Source organism: Somniosus microcephalus, chromosome 3 (assembly GCF_052327205.1).
Source record: "Somniosus microcephalus isolate GS21.2 chromosome 3, FLI_Smic_1.0, whole genome shotgun sequence".
Classification (NCBI taxonomy): domain Eukaryota; kingdom Metazoa; phylum Chordata; class Chondrichthyes; order Squaliformes; family Somniosidae; genus Somniosus; species Somniosus microcephalus.
Genome location: NC_140989.1, coordinates 171,153,579 through 171,175,854, shown reverse-complemented (window position 1 = coordinate 171,175,854; position 22,276 = coordinate 171,153,579). Strand labels below are relative to the sequence as shown.

Sequence of the window (22,276 nt, the reverse complement as noted above, 5' to 3'; positions counted from 1 at the left end):
GAATACCCAGCCTCTGACCTGCTCTTGTAGCCACAGTATTTACGTGGCTGGTCCAGTTAAGTTTCTGGTCAATGGTGACCACCCCCGCCCCAGGATATTGATGGTGGGGGATTCAGCGATGATAATGCCGTTGAATGTCAAGGGGAGGTAGTTAGACTCTCGCTTGTTGGAGATAGTCATTGCCTGGCACTTCTGTGGCGCGAATTTTACCTGCCACTTATCAGCCCAAGCCTGAACATTGTCCAGGCCTTGCTGCATGCGGGCATGGACTGCGTCATTATCTGAGGAGTTGTGAATGGCACTGAACACTGTGCAGTCATCGGTGAACATCCCCATTTCTGACCTTATGTTGGAGGGAAGGTCATTGATGAAGCAGCTAAAGATGGTTGGGCCTAGGACACTGCCCTGAGGAACTCCTGCAGCAATGTCCTGGGGCTGTGATGATTGACCTTCAACCACCACAACCATCTTCCTTTGTGCTAGTTATGACTCCAGTCAGTGGAGAGTTTCCCCCCCCATTCCCAGTGACTTCAGCTTTACTGATCCTTACTGGAACTGTGCAAGGTGGAAGTAAAAGAAAATTCCATGGCACTATTCGAAGAGTAGGCGAGTTCTTCCTGGTGATCTGGCCAATATTTATCCTTCAACCAACATCACTAAAACAGATTATCTGGTCATTATCACATTGCTGTTTGTGGGACCTTGCTGTGTGCAAATTGCATGCCGAGTTTCCTACATTACAACAGTGACTTCGCTTAAAAAAAAGGTAATTAATTCGCTGTAAAGTGCTTTGGGACGTCCTGAAGTTTTGAAAGCTGCTATATGACTGCAAGTTCTTCCTTTTAAGTATGGACAGCCTGTGAGAACAGGATTGAGCTGGGCTATTATCCATTTCCATTTTGTTTTGCACTACAGAAGCTATATCCTAATGTATGTGGATTGACAAACAAATGAGGAATGACATTATTAGGTTTTATATATGCACTTATGCACTGTGGTCTCCCACATTACTGAAGTGTCGTTTATCTTCCAAATAAATAATTTTTGCCTCTTCTCTGATTTGGACCTTGGATCCATCAAAAATGTATGCAAATTAGTCTGAAGCTACAGCTTATTATGGGAGCAGGAAAACTTTGTGACACTTGCAATGCAGCAACAAAGCTCTCAAAGGGACAGTTCTGTTATTTTTCTCTGCGTTAGTTTTAATGAATTAATGAAAGAGTTTACCAGCAACATGTTTATGAATTTGTTAAATAATGCATAAAGGACAATATTAGAGACGGCTGATGTGTTTTTTCTGACCTGATCCCAATAAATCTATGTGGGGGATGAACTATACTTAATGAAATAGGAAGATCATATATTTTTCTATGTTTCGAATATATGAGGTACTTCTCAAAATGAAAGTGTTTGTGTTGTTCACGTGTACGCTGTTAAGGTCAAATGAAGATTCTATTGTTGTCTTTGCCCCGAGTACAGTATATCTATTGTTATGTCTGTGAAGATTCAAATAATGAACTTCCATCTCCCCATTCTTGATTTTTGCTTTCTCCCCATTTATAGGTCCTCAGCTCACAAGGCTACCATGTAGTCGCATTGGATTATAGGGGTAAGTAGGTCTGTAGCTCTGTTCATCTAGACTAAGAAAGATTTCAAAAAGTGTGTTTTCTTGCATGTCTGTAGATAAAGATCTAACAAATAATACTGTGCTGGCATGTTGATCTCTACAAACAATGGGTGGTACAAAAATTACTAGCATGGGCAGCGTTAAAGGTTCAAAACAAATTTCATTTAAAAGCAGTGTTGCATGAAGATACAAGGATAGCCAGAATTACGTAATTGCACAGAATCTACTGCATAAGCAGAACTGGCTGTATAATTGAGCTTGAATCACTTCTGTCTGCAGTTTCACTGTCTATGTCTCATGATTCTTGATGGGGCAATATTTGCACGTAAACTCGGTCGCGGTTTGATTTAGAACATGCACAGGACAAAAAACCCAAGTTTCTACTTTTGTTTCCGAGAATACAAGCAAAATTGCTTGTTTCACCTTATCTCTCCTCATTTCAGTTATTTCCCTTCCTACCCGTTTATATTTGCCCTCATGAGGCACATTCTCCTTTCTGGTAACAACCGCAACATACTACAGAAATAATATTATCCATTTGCAAGGTTCTGTATCTTGGCTTTGTTGTTAAGGATGTGGCTTCCCTTCAGTGGAGAGGAGATAGAATTATAAAGTTAATTGCTTCCGGTCACTCTTGCTCATCTGTGTTGCTACCTGCGGAATAGCATTGACTGAGGCTTGGGACCAGGTTGCCTGCCTTCATTCTCGCTGGGGAGTGCGTGTAGCTTTGAGGGATCCAACAAGAATTGGTGGTTTGTTTTAAACTGTAGTGGGATGTGTATATTGTGAAAGTTGTAAATGTCTTTGTCTTTCTGCAAATGAAATGAAATGAAATTACTTGGTCATAAAGCTGAGTTAATACTTGGTCATCGAATATCTTTGAAACTGCTTATCAAGCCTCATTCGAGCGAGATAAGGGATGCGAGTATTTTATAACTGTGTATGCAGTTGGAGTATTTAAAATTCTCATCCTCGTGTTCAAATCCCTCCATGGCCTCGCCCCATCCTATCTCTCTACTCTCCTCTAGCCCTACAGCTCGCCAAGATCTCTTTGTTCGTCCAATTCTGGCCTGTTGTCCCTCCCTCACTCCCTTCGCCCATTGGCGGCTGTACCTTCAACTGTCTAGGTCCTAAGGTCTGGAAATCTCTTCCTAAACCTCTCCGCCTCTCTACTGCTCTCTCCTCCTTTAAGACCCTCCTTAAAATCTACCACTGACCAAGGTTTTGATCACCAGTGTCAATATTTTGTCTGATTACTCTTCTGTAAAGCATCTTAGGATTTTTTTTCTATGGTAAAGGTGCTATATAAATTCAAGCTGTAGTATTTCGTACATGCCATTAGTTAAAAGGATTTTAAGGTTGGGCTTCAGTGATTTTGCTGACCTGTTGGATTTAACTGCTTGAGGGTGTGACTTGCTGGAAAAGAGATGGTGACTCATTTTTGGAGATTAAAGGGTGAATTTGTGCATGTGCACAGCACATTTGAAAAAAAGAAAATTGCATTAGTTTTAGTTTTTTTGTTTAGCTGCATGGCATAAATTTATGTACTAAGATTTGGAAACTGGATTTGTTTTTACTCTCGAACTGCATTGGATGATTATCCACATTTTACCTCTGGTGCTTCTAAGTTACTGTCTTAATCAGCGTGTTTTATTACTGGAGATACATTTTTAGACACACAACATTACAGGCAACGTGGCAGTGTTAAATCTGAGGTCACCGTGTAGTTGGTAAGCACAGTATTGTATATCTTTTCAGCTCCTAGGATGCAAGTTTCCCCTCTGTGATTTCTATATGTCAAACAAACAGTCTCTTCACAGTTCAGATGCAAGGATAAACTCGTCTTTTCACGGTGGGGGGGGGGGGGGTTATTTTAGCTTGCATCGCCAGGTGAAAAATGGGTGCTAGCGGATCAGCCGTCTGATTTACACTTTGCCTGATTTTCTTTTCCATTGCAGTCTGGCGATAAAAGTTAAAATTACCCCTGCAGTGTGAATGCAACCCTGACTGACTCGAGCAAGGAAGGAGATAGCATGGATAGGATATCTTGAGAGTTTTTGGAAATCTGTTAGAATCATACATAGCCAGCAAAATTAGGCAGCATTGCCTTCTTTCAACCTTTTAAAATTAAAAGTTTTTTTAATGTAATTTTTTCCTGCCAATTTCCTTTCCTCTGCTCCTGAAAGCGCAGAGGTATGTTTAAAAAAAGACTTGCATTTATATAGCGCCATTCACGAGCACCAGATGTCTCAAAGCGCTTTACAACCAATGAAGTACTTTTTTGGCATGTAGTCACTGTTGTAATGTGGGAAACGCGGCAGCCAATTTGCGCACAGCAAGCTCCCACAAACAGCAATGTGATAATGACCAGATAATCTGTTTTTGTTACATAGATTGAGAGATAAATATTGGCCAGGACACCGGGGATAACTCCCCTGCTCTGTTGGGGTGTAATTTCATGGATGGCACTTGCTCTCCACTACTTGCTAAATTTTCTTGTATTAGCTTAAATGGTGAGTGTTGGTAGACTATTTGAATATGGGGGACATCACAACCTAGCTCAATTCCGTCCACATGCGCGTTTTCTAGCAAAGGTCACTGGACAGGCGAAGGAACTCTGGCTGATGTCCCCCCTCACTCCTCCTCTCTTCCACCCCACACTCTCTTCCACCCCACACTCTCTCTCTTCCCCCTCCTCACTCAGTCTCTCTCCACCCACCCCCCCCGCCAACTCGGTCTGTGTCCCCCTCCGCACCCCCCCCAACTCGGTCTGTGTCTTCCCCCCCCCCCCCCCCCCCCCCCCCCAAAACTCGGTCTGTCTTTCCCCCCCCCGCACTCGGTCTCTCTCTCCACCTCCCCGCCCCCCCCCCCACCTCTCCACGTTCTATTTCGTTCTTCACCCTCATGCTCTTTCTATCGTTCTTTTATTCGTTCCTGGGATGTGGGTGTCACTGGCAAGGCCAGCATTTATTGTCCACCCCTAACTGCCCTTGAGAAGGTGGTGGTGAGCTGCCTTCTTGAACTGCTGCAGTCCGTGTGGTAGCGACGATGAAGGAATGGCGATATATTTCCAAGTCAGGGTGGTGTGTAACTTGGAGGGGAACTTGGAGATGGTGGTGTTCCCATGCGCCTGCTGCCCTTGTCCTAGGTGGTAGAGGTCGCGGGTTTGGGAGGTGCTGTCGAAGAAGCCTTGGCAAGTTGCTACAGTGCATCTTGTAGATGGTACATATGCTAAATGGGATAGATTCAGAACAGATCTAGCAGCTCAAAACTGGGCATCCATGAGGCGTTGTGGGCCATCAGCAGCAGAATTGTATTCCACCATAATCTGTAACCTCATGGCCTGGCATATCCCTCACTCTACAATTACTACCAAGCCAGGGGACCAACCTTGGTTCAATAAGGAGTGTAGAAGAGCATGCCAGGAGCAGCACCAGGCGTACCTGAAAATAAGGTGCCAACTTGGAGAAGCTGCAATATAGGACTACATGCATGCCAAAAAGCAGTAGCAGCATGCTATAGACAGGGCTAAGCGATCCCACAATCAACGCATCAGATCAAAGCTCTGCAGTCCTGCCACACCCAGTTGTGAATGGTGGTGGACCATTAAACAACTAACGGGAGGAAGAGGCTCCATGAATATCCCTATCTTCAATGATGGTGGAGCCTAGCATGTGAGTGCAAAAGACAAGGCTGAAGCGTTTGCAACCATCTTCAGCCAGAAGTGCCGAGTGGATGATCCATATCGGCCTACTCCCGAGGTCCCCACCATCACAGAAGCCAGTCTTCAGCCAAAGTTTTGAACTGATCTGTTGGTTATGGGATCACTTAGCTCTGTCTATAGTATACTGCTTCCGCTGTTTAGCATGCATATAGTCCTGTGTTGCAGCTTCTCCAGGTTGGCACCTCATTTTTTGGTACGCTTGGTGCTGCTCCTGGCATGCTCGTCTACACTCCTCATTGAACCAGGATTGGTCGCCTGGCTTGATGTTCATGGTAGAGTGAGGGATATGCCGGGCCATGAGCTTACAGAATACAATTCTGCTGCTGCTGATGGCCCACAGCGCCTCATAGATGTCCAGTATTGAGCTGCTAGATCTGTTCTGAATCTATCCCATTTAGCACAGTGATTGTGCCACACAACACGATGGAGGGTGTCCTCAGTGTGAAGCCGGGACTTTGTCTCCACAAGGACTGTGCGGTGGTCACTGCTACCAATACTGTTGTGGACAGATGCCTCTGCGACAGATTGGTGAGGACGAGATCAAGTAGGTTTTTCCCTCGTGTTGGTTCTCTCACCACCTGCTGCAGTCCCAGTCTGGCAGTTGTGTCCTTCAGGATTCGGCCAGCTCGGTCAGTAGTGGTGTTACCGAGCCACTCTTGATGATCGACATTGAAGTCCCCCACCCAGAGTACATTCTGTGCCCTCCTTCCACGTGGTGTTCAACATGGAGGAGTACTGTTTCATCAGCTGAGGGAGGGCGGTAGGTGGTAATTAACAGGAGGTTTCCCTGCCCCACGCTCTTTCTTTCATTCTTTTCCCCCCTCTTTCTTTCTTCCCCCCCCCCCCCCCCTTTCCCAATGGTGCTGAGACCTACCACTGCTCCCCTAATGCCATCTCGGCAACTAAGGTAGAACAGACTATGAATCAAAGCTGTGTTGCATGGCCCATATGGTCAGTTGCACGCCACCTTTACTGTTACCAACTTCACTATCAAGGGAACCTTACAAATGAATGTTCTGAACTGCCATTTTATTTAGGTGGCGGACTTCTAACAAAGAAAATGAAATGATATTGGTTGAGATCAGAAATAAAGGCACCACACATTGCCTGCTTATTAATAGGCACAAAGTGGACTGGAGCATTTGCCCTTTCTATCTGAGACCAAGTCCAAATTGATGAGCTGAAAGGCTTTCTTCCTTTGTGGGTCTACGGGTTGTAAGTTAAATGACCTTGGGTAGTGTAAATCTAATTTCAAGTATCTGTAGGTCCAAACATAACGCTGACCGTAATTTGGGGATAATCTACTTTGTCCCAGAGAGGCTATAAGAAGTGCATTGTTGGGACAGAGGAGATGGAGCTTTATGCAAGGCCGTACTTGCCCTAAGTGCACTAGATACAACACTTAATGCAGAATATGGAAAATATTCCATTCCTCAGCACTGTCACTCTTCACCTTGATTAACATGAAGCCTGCAATGAATGAAAATCAATCTTTTTAATGAGATAATTTGTTCAGGCACCTATTCATTTCTAATACATATTGGATGACCGGACATATTAGAGATACTGAATTATCTTCTTCATCACGGGTGTCACCCTTAAAAAGCTTCTACTGAGGCACAGGGCACACTTGTTTATCTGGTAATACCAATCTTGGATTAATGTCAGTGCACTCTCCCTGTGTCATTGTGATCTTGGTATTAAGCCTTGGTAGGAGTTGACAGATATGCAAATGTGGCATGTTGATCAGCCAGCACAGTGAGTTCCTATTAGTGTAATATGTTGAAATGAACAAAAAATGGCTACTAATACTTGCATATATAGTACAGCCTGATCATCTATGCTCACATTGTCTTGTGTACGCGATTAACCGGGAAAATATTTTGCAGGAGTCAAGGCCAGTTCAGGAGAGCATTGGAAGTGCATTATACTTCCTCCTACTTTGAAATGGAGTACAGTACTGCAATTTAATACTGTGGCTGTTTTTTTTTTCTTATTCTGATGTGTCCAAAGACAGTTGCACAGGAACAGATGGGATGGATTTGATTCTTATGCACAAACAAGTCAGTGGGGAAGTAAATTTTGTACAAGATGAATGCAGTTCCAGTGAACAAGCAACGGATTGAATCGTGTAATCTTCAGAAAGACTCTAGGGACTACAAACTTTGTAAAAATAATGGCCCTGAATTTGCGGTCGGTATGACGGCATACACTCAGAGTTCGCCGTCATACCGCCTTTGAAATTAACCGCAAGTTCGGGATTTCTGCATGCGCTAAATCCCGAACTTGTGATCTGTGAAGTTCCGATTGCACATAGGCTTTGCTGCACATTTCACCTCCTCATTGAAATCAACGTGCTGGTGAAGTGTTGGGCTAATTGTCCACCTACTGTGCATCAATTACAATTTTCTGTCTGGCGCAAACAGGCACAGGAGCTTGTTGCACAGTGTAAAGGGAGGGGGGATGAGAAAATTGTATCAGTGTTGAGCTAGGTTTATGCTGTAGCCCATAACAATGAGGCACTGGTTCGGTCTGAGCAGATACAAACTTTGAAAGAAACTTTCATTTGTTCGAATTTGAACATAGGGCCATTTTGTTTCACCGTCTTTGCTGCCCAAAAGCCTTTTGTAGTTTCGGTTTAATTATTTCCCAACTTCTATTTAGATAGGATTTGATTCACTTTCATGATTTCCTCATGTTATTAGACATTTAAACTCTCGATTTTAGATTATTTAAATTAATCAAAAGTTAGTTAGTCTAATGGAGAAACAAATTAGCTAGGACTAAGACTGTAATTATAGGTTTATGTTGGCATGGCTCAGAACTAAAGGACCAATGTTAATTCAGCTGCATGCTTTGTATAAAAAGCATCCTAATTGAGTTTTATGGTTTTAAGGACACGTTCAGTAAAAAGTATCTCGAGACTTTTCAGTGTTTGATCGAATTTTATTAATGTTGAAATCTTGGTTTGTGTATTAAATACTATTGCAATGATCGTAATTTATTCATAAAATAGCATTTTTGGCTGCTAAATTATTTTAAATGAATGTGGGCAAATCAGCAATCTCCTCTGTTTCCTGATTGGCTAAGAATCAGGAAGTGAAAGGAGCACCGCCCCACGTGATCCCAGGTTCACATACGCACAACGGAGTGCCCCAGGATCCGTGGACCACAACGCTACAGTGTTTGAAAGCATTTTCTCGAAGGGGGGTTCGCACGAGAAGTGTGGATTTTGTTCGGATGTCGACGGCATACTTCTTAGCTATGTCGCTGACTGCGAATTCAGTGCCAATAACTGTATTGTTGGTTAAAACACACATGCTGGCATTAATTTCAAATTTCAAAATATCCTGGCCAATATTTATCCCTCAATTAACATAATTAAAAAGAAACAAATTATCTGGTCATTATCAGACTGCTGTTTGTGGGAGCTCGCTGTGAGCAAATTGGCTGCCGCGTTTCCTACATTACAACAGTGACTGCACTTCAAAAGTACTTCATTGGCTGTAAAGTGCTTTGGGACATCAGGTGATCGTGAAAGGCGCTATATAAATGCAAGTCTTTCTTTTCAATATATTCCTTTCACGGAGAAGAATATAAGTACAATGGCGTTCTTTGTTTTGGGAGAGCAGCCAAAGCAGATTTGCTTATCAAAATGGCAGCAGGCAGCTTAAATCAGACTGGAGTGAGAACTCATACATATCTTGACACCGTGCATTGGGTTAACTTCAAAAATTTTAAAGGAACTGTGAACATGAAGATGACATTATTAGGACAGTTGCAGGAACTGAGTTCATTATAAAGTGCAGTGAAGCCTCATTATAATTAGTGTTTTTGTATGATTAATGGATTGGTTGAACCAGTGCAATTTATTACAGTTAGGTTGTACTGCTTTAGTCCATTGCAGTTTAATTTAGTGGAATTCTTCCTTATCTGTCATAAGCCTCCATTGCGATGGATAATCACAGTTCAACTGCAATTGCAATGGCTATGCCGGAATTGACTTAAGTTTGAAACAAATACTTGATAAAGATTTGCTGCTGTCAGATTTTTCTGTAGTGTTTAAATTTGATAGCATTGATGTATTTAAGGGGAGGCTTGATGCATACACATGGGAGAAGGGAATAGAGGGATAAGGGGGCAGGGTGGGAAGAGGTAATTAGAGTTGGAGGAGGCTCGTGTGAAATATAAACACTGGCAGAGATCAGTTAGGCTGAATGGCCAGTGTCTGTGCTGTAGATTGTATTCCATGTATGTAACCTTTCAACTCCATTAACAAGCTGACACTGAACCCTGGTGTACAGAAAAAGCAAAGACGATTCTAATTCCGGTAACATTACAACACGATTTTCAGTGATGTACTGTAGCAGTATTTCTTGCAAAGCTAGCTTTTGTGGATTGAAGCTGAGTCATCAGTTGCTGAGGATATGGTCTACAACGCCAGCAGTAATTCATTTTGACACATTTTGCATTTTTGCCATATCAGCTCGAAGGATAATATCGTGAAAATAATTGTAGGAGTGCAAGTACGGCCTATTCCTGGAGATTTCATCACATGACCTCCCTCCTCCAACAGCCCCGCCCCAGTCAAACAGCCCCCACCTCCTCCAATCTCCAATATTTTTATAACTAACAAATGAAAGCATTGAAAAAAAAGATAACTTTTTTTTAATGCTGCCTGTGATTTTTCTCCCGGGTTGCTCACAGCAAGAGATTAAGCTTTAATTCCTGGAGACTCCAGGGCGGTACTGGAGGGTTGGCAACACTTGTGGTTGTTGTGATAACGTAAGAAATAAGAGCCTGCTCCGCCATTCAATAAGATCATGGCTGATCATCGATCTCAACTCCACTTTCCCGCCCAATCCCCATATCCCTCGATTCCCCTAGACTCCAAAAATCTATCTATCTCAGCCTTGAATTTATTCAATGACTCACCATTCACAGCCCTCTGGGGCAGAGAATTCCAAAGATTCACAACCCTCTGAGTGAAGAAATTCCTCCTCATCTTGGTCTTAAATGGCCGACCACTTATCCTGAGACTATGCCCCCTAGTTCTAGACACTCCAGCCAGGGGAACCAACCTCTCGGCATCTATCCTGTCGATCCCCTTCAGAATCTTGTATGTTTCAATGAGATCACCGCTCATTCTTCTAAACTCCAGAGAGTATAGGCCCATTCTACACAATCTCTCATCATATGAATCAATTTAGTGAACCTTTGTTGCACCGCCTCCAAGGCAAGTATAACTAGGTGTAAGAGCAGAATATGTTTTGACAATTGCATACCCCTATCATGCATTCTATTTATAAATAGTTCTCATTTTTAAAACAGAGGATAACAGATGGCTGTGACTGTTCGGTGTAGAATAATGCATGGCTGGAGAGGTGGAGAGGTTGTCGGCTGTTTATCTTATTTTGCGTTGATATACCAACATCCACTATCTAAACAAAAGAAAATGCTTATAAAGTTATTCGTATACATTGGTAACTTTTGGATTTTTAAAAGTGCTTAATGGCAGCAGCAGAATTCAAAATCTTCAGTTTTGTTTTACATTTTTCAGAGATTCTGATGCAGGAACATGCCTATTCTATTTTACTCAGCTACCAGCGAGTGGATGAGTCAGTGGTTGGGACCAATATCACATGCTGACACAGCTCACCTAGTCATCAGGTGTTGTGGCTCCAAACCCCATGAATTATTTGTAAATATTTTTCAAAATCCGTGACTTCAACAAGAAATCTTGTTTTTTAGCTGATCGAGAGTTGGGTTTCAAATAATCTTAGAACCATACAGCACAGAAGGCGGCCATTTGGCCTGTTGTGTCTGTGCCGGCTCTTGAAAGAGCTCTCCAATTAGTCCTGGGTGTGTAGGTACACAAGGTGACAGGACAAGTTGAGAAGGCTGTTTCAAAAAGCACAAGGGATCCTTGGCCCTCTGAACTTCGTCACCATCTTGCATATTGAAAAAGCCTTGTTGCCTGTGGTTAACTGATGAACTTAGCAATATATGTGTGTGTGTTTGTGAAAATGATTGACTTTCATAAGTGAGCATGAGCTCATTTCTAGAAATTGAAGCATTCCATTAAAAGAAAATCTGATTTCACTTGTCAGGTTGGAAAGAGTTGATAGTTTGATTGTAAAATCGTCTTTCCATTTTCTCCTGTTCATTTAAATTGTTACCTTTTGTTGAGTATTGTTTTTTGGGGGCATATCTTGTTCAGAAAACTTATTGCCACTACCAGCTTTCACAATGGCAGTTTCCATAACCAGCTGATTTGGCGGTTAGCCCTATGCAGAGGAAGGGCTTTAGGGGTCCCATAACCCATCGAAGATTGAGGGGGGGAATCACCCACCTCCACCGGACGAGGGTATCCTGCTGGATTTCGACCCAGAATTTGGTCCAGTCTTCACTCGCTGGGACTGTCTGGAGCGGGTTTCAAACCCTTCACCTATTGACTCAGGCGGGAATGTTACCATTATCCCAAAGGCTCGCTCCTTATAACAGAAATGAGCGACTGTGTTACAAAACAGTAACCTGCCCGAATGCCATCTGAACTTCAAGATGCATTGCATCCTTGAGAGATGTTCCAGCCTGCATCTTTTTAATATATACGAAATATCTGCTGCTGTTAAACCTTTTGTTTGTTGGTGTTAGTTGAAGCAACAGACAGGAATCGGCAGTTCTGGCTCCTACTGATGGGCTATTTTGCTACATTATAGAATCATCGAATGATACGGCACAGAAGGAGGCCATTCATCTTTGAAAGAGCTCTCCAATTAGATCCACTCCCCCGCTTTTCCTCCGTAGCCCTGCAATTTTGTTCCCTTTCAAGTATTTATCCAATTCCCTTTCGAAAGTTATTACTGAATCTGCTTCCCACCACTCTTTCAGGCAGTGCATTCCAGATCATAATGGCCCAGAAATTCAGGTCGGGGGCTTCCCGCGGGTGCAAGCCCCCGATCTGCACTTACCTAGCGCGCCAGCCGTTGAGCTGTGGGCCCCCGTGGAATTCCGATCCGGGGCCTGGTCCAGCTGCCGGCGCGCAGTGCTTGCGTACCCCAGGGGCACAGTTAGTTCGAAGCGTCCCCTAGGATCACGTGGGCCATGGGGAGCCAATCGGAGCAGGGAATGCTCCATTCATAAGTCTGACAGGAAGTGCTGTCAAACTTAGAAATACTACGGGCCCTTTCTTCTTACAAAACAGCACTAAATCTTCAAATAAATTTTTAAAAAACATTTTTAAAATCTATATATATAAAAGGATACTTCTGTCTGTCATTCCGTCTGTCTTTCTGTCTGTCTGTCTGTCTTGATTTAACTCGAAAGTTATAGAGCGTACCTACACGTGCGTTACGTCGAAAGTAAGCTGACGATTCCAGAACCGTCCTAAGCGTATTTACGTTTTGGCCGGACAAAAATTGCGCCCGCGGTATCCAAAAAACGTTCAACGTTCCGCTCATTAGCATCTCATTATCCGCTCATTAGCGACAGAGTGACCTCAAGGTCGACCAATCGTACGCCGGGTTCCTGGCGCGTGCGGGTGGGCCCTCCTACAGTCGAGTGACGGGACGATTGACGAATCCTACGCTTTGGTGACCTGACGGGTGTGTGGGCGGGCCTTATCGTTCTGAACCGAGGTGAGTCGCCGCCATCTTGATTCTAAACTTTTCATTTCTTTTTCCCGCTTTCTGCGTGTTTCTTTTCAAATCTACATTTCCAGCAAAAAAAAAGTTGCTTTTAAAACACACATTGTTTTTTAAAAAAGTTAATTAATTTGTAAATCTTTTCTCTAACCTCTATAATTCTCCTACCTTTCACCGTTTTTCCAGGCCCGGGGCCTAGGCTTCTCCAACTGCCAGCAGTGCAACTCTAGACCCAGGCTCCCGGCCTAGGCAGAGACAAACATTGGCAGAGGAGAGAGGGTGTGCTGCCTCAGCTCCATTCCCAGGGTCAGTAGGTGGGGAGGCTTCATAAGCAACTGGGGTAGGTCGCAAGCCCCGAATAATAATCTGAAGATCCTGTGTTTGCAGCTGAGGAAATTTCTTCTGCTGACAGCCCCAGATTAATGGCAGCCATCTTTGTCAAGGAGGGCGAAAAGTTTCAGTGCGACGCCATTTTGATTCAGTGTGTAACAGAGTGCCTGCGTGGCCATCTTAGTACAGGAACATAGAGTGGGTGGGGCTTCTGTGCTCCAAATCGGGTCCTGGCGACCGAGACAGACAATCGACTGTGTGGGCGGGGCCTAACCTTTCCAACTGAAAAGCAAGTGGCGGCCATTGTTTGTGGTACAACACTGAGAGGTGAGGACCCCTTTTTTAATAAAAAGATTGGTGAGGTTGTAAAGTGTATGTTATAGAAAGATTTACCAAAAATGTTTTATAAGTACAGGAAACTTTGTGCTATCTGGAGGTGAGCTATCCGGCAATCTGGAGCCACCACAAAAATCAGCAGCCGTTTTTTATTCTTTGTTTATTTTCCTTTGTTTGAACAGTCAAGCTGTGCAAGGTCTGTAGCTATAGCAACAGCTTCAGCTGCAGAGCTTTAGGGCCACACCCGAAGCTGTTGCTAAGCAACAGTGTTTGTTGTCAAATACGGAGATAAGAATCTCCGTATCTCTCAACATTAACTCTGGAGAGCAGGGCAGTTTTAAGGCAAGGCAGCAGCTCGGTCCCGTGGGTGCCGGATAGCACAAAGTTTCCTGTACTTTAAGTATATCTCCACCCCTCCCTTTCCAACCCCCTCCCCCCCCACACCCCCCTTCCCCCACACCCCCTTCCCTTCCCCCCCACACCCCCACCCCCCTTCCCCCCACACACCCCTTCCCCCCACCCCTCCCCTCCTCTCCCCCTCCCCCTTCCCATCCGCTCTCTCTCTCTCTTCCCCCCCAGTCGCTCTCTCTCTTCCCCCCCAGTCGCTCTCTCTCTTCCCCCCACCCAGTCGCTCTCTCTCTTCCCCCCCCGTCGCTCTTTCTCTTCCCCCCCCAGTCTCGCTCTCTCTTCCCCCCCAGTCTCGCTCTCTCTTCCCCCCCAGTCGCTCTCTCTCTTCCCCCCCAGTCGCTCGCTCTCTTCCCCCCCAGTCGCTCGCTCTCTTCCCCCCCAGTCGCTCGCTCTCTTCCCCCCCAGTCGCTCGCTCTCTTCCCCCCCAGTCGCTCGCTCTCTTCCCCCCCCAGTCGCTCTCTCTCTTCCCCCCCCAGTCGCTCTCTCTCTTCCCCCCCAGTCGCTCTCTCTCTTCCCCCCCAGTCGCTCTCTCTCTTCCCCCCCAGTCGCTCTCTCTCTTCCCCCCCAGTCGCTCTCTCTCTTCCCCCCCCAGTCGCTCTCTCTCTTCCCCCCCAGTCGCTCTCTCTCTTCCCCCCCAGTCGCTCTCTCTCTTCCCCCCCAGTCGCTCTCTCTCTTCCCCCCCAGTCGCTCTCTCTCTTCCCCCCCAGTCGCTCTCTCTCTTCCCCCCCAGTCGCTCTCTCTCTTCCCCCCCAGTCGCTCTCTCTCTTCCCCCCCAGTCGCTCTCTCTCTTCCCCCCCAGTCGCTCTCTCTCTTCCCCCCCAGTCGCTCTCTCTCTTCCCCCCCAGTCGCTCTCTCTCTTCCCCCCCCAGTCGCTCTCTCTCTTCCCCCCCAGTCGCTCTCTCTCTTCCCCCCCAGTCGCTCTCTCTCTTCCCCCCCAGTCGCTCTCTCTCTTCCCCCCCAGTCGCTCTCTCTCTTCCCCCCCAGTCGCTCTCTCTCTTCCCCCCCAGTCGCTCTCTCTCTTCCCCCCCAGTCGCTCTCTCTCTTCCCCCCCAGTCGCTCTCTCCCCCCCCCAGTCGCTCTCTCCTCCCCCCCAGTCGCTCTCTCCCCCCCCAGTCGCTCTCTCTCTCCCCCCCAGTCGCGCTCTCTCCCCCCCAGTCGCTCTCTCTCTTCCCCCCCAGTCGCTCTCTCTCTTCCCCCCCAGTCGCTCTCTCTCTTCCCCCCCAGTCGCTCTCTCTCTTCCCCCCCAGTCGCTCTCTCTCTTCCCCCCCAGTCGCTCTCTCTCTTCCCCCCCAGTCGCTCTCTCTCTTCCCCCCCAGTCGCTCTCTCTCTTCCCCCCCAGTCGCTCTCTCTCTTCCCCCCCAGTCGCTCTCTCTCTTCCCCCCCAGTCGCTCTCTCTCTTCCCCCCCAGTCGCTCTCTCTCTTCCCCCCCAGTCGCTCTCTCTCTTCCCCCCCAGTCGCTCTCTCTCTTCCCCCCCAGTCGCTCTCTCTCTTCCCCCCCAGTCGCTCTCTCTCTTCCCCCCCAGTCGCTCTCTCTCTTCCCCCCCAGTCGCTCTCTCTCTTCCCCCCCAGTCGCTCTCTCTCTTCCCCCCCAGTCGCTCTCTCTCTTCCCCCCCAGTCGCTCTCTCTCTTCCCCCCCAGTCGCTCTCTCTCTTCCCCCCCAGTCGCTCTCTCTCTTCCCCCCCAGTCGCTCTCTCTCTTCCCCCCCAGTCGCTCTCTCTCTTCCCCCCCAGTCGCTCTCTCTCTTCCCCCCCAGTCGCTCTCTCTCTTCCCCCCCAGTCGCTCTCTCTCTTCCCCCCCAGTCGCTCTCTCTCTTCCCCCCCAGTCGCTCTCTCTCTTCCCCCCCAGTCGCTCTCTCTCTTCCCCCCCAGTCGCTCTCTCTCTTCCCCCCCAGTCGCTCTCTCTCTTCCCCCCCAGTCGCTCTCTCTCTTCCCCCCCAGTCGCTCTCTCTCTTCCCCCCCAGTCGCTCTCTCTCTTCCCCCCCAGTCGCTCTCTCTCTTCCCCCCCCAGTCGCTCTCTCTCTTCCCCCCCAGTCGCTCTCTCTCTTCCCCCCCAGTCGCTCTCTCTCTTCCCCCCCAGTCGCTCTCTCTCTTCCCCCCCAGTCGCTCTCTCTCTTCCCCCCCAGTCGCTCTCTCTCTTCCCCCCCAGTCGCTCTCTCTCTTCCCCCCCAGTCGCTCTCTCTCTTCCCCCCCAGTCGCTCTCTCTCTTCCCCCCCAGTCGCTCTCTCTCTTCCCCCCCAGTCGCTCTCTCTCTTCCCCCCCAGTCGCTCTCTCTCTTCCCCCCCAGTCGCTCTCTCTCTTCCCCCCCAGTCGCTCTCTCTCTTCCCCCCCAGTCGCTCTCTCTCTTCCCCCCCAGTCGCTCTCTCTCTTCCCCCCCAGTCGCTCTCTCTCTTCCCCCCCAGTCGCTCTCTCTCTTCCCCCCCAGTCGCTCTCTCTCTTCCCCCCCAGTCGCTCTCTCTCTTCCCCCCCAGTCGCTCTCTCTCTTCCCCCCCAGTCGCTCTCTCTCTTCCCCCCCAGTCGCTCTCTCTCTTCCCCCCCAGTCGCTCTCTCTCTTCCCCCCCAGTCGCTCTCTCTCTTCCCCCCCAGTCGCTCTCTCTCTTCCCCCCCAGTCGCTCTCTCTCTTCCCCCCCAGTCGCTCTCTCTCTTCCCCCCCAGTCGCTCTCTCTCTTCCCCCCCAGTCGCTCTCTCTCTTCCCCCCCAGTCGCTCTCTCTCTTCCCCCCCAGTCGCTCTCTCTCTTCCCCCCCAGTCGCTCTCTCTCTTCCCCCCCAGTCGCTCTCTCTCTTCCCCCCCAGTCGCTCTCTCTCTTCCCCCCCAGTCGCTCTCTCTCTTCCCCCCCAGTCGCTCTCTCTCTTCCCCCCCAGTCGCTCTCTCTCTTCCCCCCCAGTCGCTCTCTCTCTTCCCCCCCAGTCGCTCTCTCTCTTCCCCCCCAGTCGCTCTCTCTCTTCCCCCCCAGTCGCTCTCTCTCTTCCCCCCCAGTCGCTCTCTCTCTTCCCCCCCAGTCGCTCTCTCTCTTCCCCCCCAGTCGCTCTCTCTCTTCCCCCCCAGTCGCTCTCTCTCTTCCCCCCCAGTCGCTCTCTCTCTTCCCCCCCAGTCGCTCTCTCTCTTCCCCCCCAGTCGCTCTCTCTCTTCCCCCCCAGTCGCTCTCTCTCTTCCCCCCCAGTCGCTCTCTCTCTTCCCCCCCAGTCGCTCTCTCTCTTCCCCCCCAGTCGCTCTCTCTCTTCCCCCCCAGTCGCTCTCTCTCTTCCCCCCCCAGTCGCTCTCTCTCTTCCCCCCCAGTCGCTCTCTCTCTTCCCCCCCAGTCGCTCTCTCTCTTCCCCCCCAGTCGCTCTCTCTCTTCCCCCCCAGTCGCTCTCTCTCTTCCCCCCCAGTCGCTCTCTCTCTTCCCCCCCAGTCGCTCTCTCTCTTCCCCCCCAGTCGCTCTCTCTCTTCCCCCCCAGTCGCTCTCTCTCTTCCCCCCCAGTCGCTCTCTCTCTTCCCCCCCAGTCGCTCTCTCTCTTCCCCCCCAGTCGCTCTCTCTCTTCCCCCCCAGTCGCTCTCTCTCTTCCCCCCCAGTCGCTCTCTCTCTTCCCCCCCAGTCGCTCTCTCTCTTCCCCCCCAGTCGCTCTCTCTCTTCCCCCCCAGTCGCTCTCTCTCTTCCCCCCCAGTCGCTCTCTCTCTTCCCCCCCAGTCGCTCTCTCTCTTCCCCCCCAGTCGCTCTCTCTCTTCCCCCCCAGTCGCTCTCTCTCTTCCCCCCCAGTCGCTCTCTCTCTTCCCCCCCAGTCGCTCTCTCTCTTCCCCCCCAGTCGCTCTCTCTCTTCCCCCCCAGTCGCTCTCTCTCTTCCCCCCCAGTCGCTCTCTCTCTTCCCCCCCAGTCGCTCTCTCTCTTCCCCCCCAGTCGCTCTCTCTCTTCCCCCCCAGTCGCTCTCTCTCTTCCCCCCCAGTCGCTCTCTCTCTTCCCCCCCAGTCGCTCTCTCTCTTCCCCCCCAGTCGCTCTCTCTCTTCCCCCCCAGTCGCTCTCTCTCTTCCCCCCCAGTCGCTCTCTCTCTTCCCCCCCAGTCGCTCTCTCTCTTCCCCCCCAGTCGCTCTCTCTCTTCCCCCCCAGTCGCTCTCTCTCTTCCCCCCCAGTCGCTCTCTCTCTTCCCCCCCCAGTCGCTCTCTCTCTTCCCCCCCAGTCGCTCTCTCTCTTCCCCCCCAGTCGCTCTCTCTCTTCCCCCCCAGTCGCTCTCTCTCTTCCCCCCCAGTCGCTCTCTCTCTTCCCCCCCAGTCGCTCTCTCTCTTCCCCCCCAGTCGCTCTCTCTCTTCCCCCCCAGTCGCTCTCTCTCTTCCCCCCCAGTCGCTCTCTCTCTTCCCCCCCAGTCGCTCTCTCTCTTCCCCCCAGTCGCTCTCTCTCTTCCCCCCCAGTCGCTCTCTCTCTTCCCCCCCAGTCGCTCTCTCTCTTCCCCCCCAGTCGCTCTCTCTCTTCCCCCCCAGTCGCTCTCTCTCTTCCCCCCCAGTCGCTCTCTCTCTTCCCCCCCAGTCGCTCTCTCTCTTCCCCCCCAGTCGCTCTCTCTCTTCCCCCCCCAGTCGCTCTCTCTCTTCCCCCCCAGTCGCTCTCTCTCTTCCCCCCCAGTCGCTCTCTCTCTTCCCCCCCAGTCGCTCTCTCTCTTCCCCCGCCCCCCCCCCCCCAGTCGCACTCTCTCTCTCTTCCAACAACAATATGCCCTCAAAAGACCCTCGGCACCGCCGGGCACTTCAGCTAGTAAAGTATAAATTAAATGAAATAACTATTTTAAACAATAATTTAAATTTTTGGAAAAAATAATTTTATTTTCTAACGGGGCTAAAAATAAACTTACCTTGCTTTAAAGTATTTAAAAATAATGAACCTGTGGAAAAAATGTTTTAATTTTAATTAATTCACCACTTACCTTGTAAAAAGCAGGCCTTGCGCCTGCTTTTTATATTTCTAAATTAACCCTTTAAGTAACATTCCCCAATCCACCCTAGCCAACTCGCGCCTCATACCATCGTAGTTTCCTTTACTTAAATTCAGTACCCAACTCTCTGAATCAACTACTTCACTCTCCATCTTAATGAAGAATTCTATCATATTATGATCGCTCCTCCCCAAGGGGCCTCGCACAACAAGATTGCTAATTAGTCTTGTCTCATTACATAATACTCAGTCTAAGATGGCCTGATCTCTAGTTGGTTCCTCAACATATTGGTCCAGGAAACCATCCCGTATACACTCTAGGAATTCCTCTTCCACAGTATTGTTACTAATTTGGTTAGACCAATCTATATGTAGATTAAAGTCACCCATGATAACTGCTGTGCCCTTATTACATGCATCTCTAATTTCCCGTTTAATGCCATCGCCAACCTCAGCATTACTGTTTGGGGGTCTTTATACAACTCCCACTAACGTTTTCTGCCCCTTGGTATTTCTCAGCTCTACCCATACAGATTACACATCAGAGCTAATATCCTTCCTTACTATTGTGTTAATCTCCTCTTTAACCAGCAATGCTACCCCACCTCCTTTTCCTTTTTGCCTGTCTTTCCTGAATATTGAATACCCCTGGATGTTGAATTCCCAGCCTTGGTCACCCTGGAGCCATGTCTCCGTAATCCCAATTATATCATATCCGTTTATATGTATTTGCGCAGCTAAATCATCCACCTTATTACGAATGTTCCTTGCATTAAGACACAAAGCCTTCAGGCTTGTTTTTTTAACACTCTTAGATCTTTTAGAATTATTGTTGACTGCGGCCATGTTTGATTTACACCCGTGATTTCTCTGACTTCCACTTTTGCTTTTCTCCTTCCTGCCTTTTGCTTCTATCCTTGCTTTCCTTTCCTCTGTCTCCCTGCACAGGTTCCCAACCCCCTGCCATTTTAGTTTAAATCCTCCCAAACAGCACTAGCAAACACTCCCCCTAGGACATCGGTCCCGGTCCTGCCGAGGTGCAAACCGTCCAGTTTGTACTGGTCCCACCTCCCCCAGAACCGGTTCCAATGTCCCAGGAATTTGAATCCCTCCCCCTTGCACCATTCTTTTAGCCACGTATTCATCTGAAATTTCCTTCTATTTCTACTCTGACTAGCGCGTGGCACTGGTAGCAATCCTGAGATTACTACCTTTGAGGTCCTATTTTTTAATTTACCTCCTAACTCCCTATATTCAGCTTTTAGGACCTCATCCTGTTTTTTTACCTATATCGTTGGTACCTATATGCACCACGACAACTAGCTGTTCACACTCCCCCTCCAGAATGCCCTGCAGCCGCTCCGAGACATCCTTGACCCTTGCACCAGTGAGGCAACATACCATCCTGGAGTCTCGTTTGCGGCCGCAGAAACGCCTATCTATTCCCCTTACAATAGAATCCCCTATCACTATAGCCCTCCCGCTCTTTTTCCTCCCGTCCCGTGCAGCAGAACCACCCATGGTGTCAGGAAGTTGGTTGCTGCTGCCTTCCCCCGATAAGCCATCCTCCCCAAGAATATCCAAAGCGGTATATCTATTTGAGAGGGGGATGGCCACAGGGGACCCCTGCACTACCTGCCTGCGCCTACTACTCTGCCTGGCGGTCACCCATTCCCTTCCTACCTGTGCAGCCTTTACCTGCGGTGTGACCAACTGATTAAACGTGATATCCACGACGTCCTCAGCATCACAAATGCTCCAGTATGCATCCATTTGCAGCTCCAGCGCCGCAATGTGGTCTGCCAGTAGCTGCAGCTGGATACACTTCCCGCGCACATGGTCGTTAGGGACACAGGAAGTGTCCCTGGTTTCCCACATAGTGCAGGAGGAGCATACCACAGGGCCGAGCTTTGCTGCCTTGACTTAACCCTTTAATTAATTTTAATTAAATCAATTCCAACAATTATACTACAATTAAATGATATACTCAAGGGCCCTTGTTTCCTAGCACTCCCCGCTACACAGCAGAGACCGTAGAAACTATAACCACAAAATTAAGACCTTCTAAACTTTATAAACTATGAACCTTAACTGTCAAACTATAGAGTAGTAAAAATACCCAATCAGCTGCTTCCTCCTGCCCGCGTCACGTTTTGAATCGTGACGTGGCTCTGGAACGCCGCCGCCGGTCTGCCAGATTGGTAAGCTTGTGAAAAAAAATTGTAAAAACTTTAAATACTCACTGAACCTCTGCTCTCTCCGCTCCCGACAATGGCCTGTCCACAAGCAAAGTGTATCGACAAGTAGCAACCCCAGTTATGTTTTTTAAATTGTATACTGGGGAAGGGGTAGCTGGGAAGAAACCGAGAAACATAGAAGATCGGAGCAGGAGTAGGCCATTCGGCCCCTCGAGCCTGCTCCGCCATTTCATGGCTGATCATCCAAATTCAGTACCCTGTCCCTGCTTTCTCCCCATATCCCTTGATCCCTTTAACCTTAAGAAATATATCTAACTCCTCCTTGAATATATTTAATGAATTGGCCTCAACTGCCTTCTGTGGTAGATGTTGTATCCGTGTGTTAATGGAGACACGGAATGCAGGAGTTGGTTTAACAGGTGTTTACTGAACAAAGTCTGGAGGTGAACTAAAAGATACAAGACACTATACAGGCTTAGATACCCGAGTGGTCACTACCGGTATTACAGTACACAGGGGCTCTTAAAGGTACATACACTACAATTCCTCCCCTTTTAGATAATTAGTACATAACATTTTACGTAATCATTAATTAACATGTTTACAAGAACAATAATCTACACATTTGCTGCAGTTAATCAATTATAAGTCAGTCTCTCTGGAGGCTTCCTGACTCGGTCCAGATAACGCCTCGGTGGTGTAGTAGTTTTCGGTGGTGTAGTAGGTTCTTTTGGCAAGGTCGATTTGGCTTGAATGCCAGTGTCGGGTTCATCTGGTTCCAGTATCACCGGATCGGAGGTAGATACTATGGGTATCTCTGCTTCATCATTAGGCGTATAGAGTTGTGGTGTAGGTTGTCCCTTTTCGGATGACTCTATGATCTGGTCAGCATGGCGCCTTATTATGCTTTCTCCAATGTCCACGGTATACATCAGCGGTCCTAGTCGTGTGCAAATAGTTCCAGGCTGCCATTTCTCGGTACGGTAGACCCGGGCCAAAACTTGTTGACCTATCTGGAAGGTTCTAGTTGGCCTTTCATTCATGCCTTGAAATTGCCGGTTCTCTACGTCCCTTCTGATGTTTGGCTTGATCAAATCCAGCCGGCATCTTAGTCTTCTA

At 48.3% G+C, this 22,276-nt stretch overlaps 1 protein-coding gene across 3 annotated transcripts in view; it reads left to right on the top strand.

Annotated features, from left to right (window-relative positions):
- Positions 1-976: 976 nt before the first annotated feature.
- abhd12 (abhydrolase domain containing 12, lysophospholipase) overlaps positions 977-22,276 on the top strand; it is a 130,333-nt gene continuing 109,033 nt past the window's right edge. The window contains exon 1 of one of the 3 annotated variants that reach the window (XM_085981890.1): positions 977-1,609. The gene's annotated coding sequence lies outside the window, so the exon portion shown is untranslated. The remainder of the gene's footprint in view (positions 1,610-22,276) is intronic. The other 2 variants (XM_085981892.1, XM_085981891.1) reach the window with 2 other exon arrangements.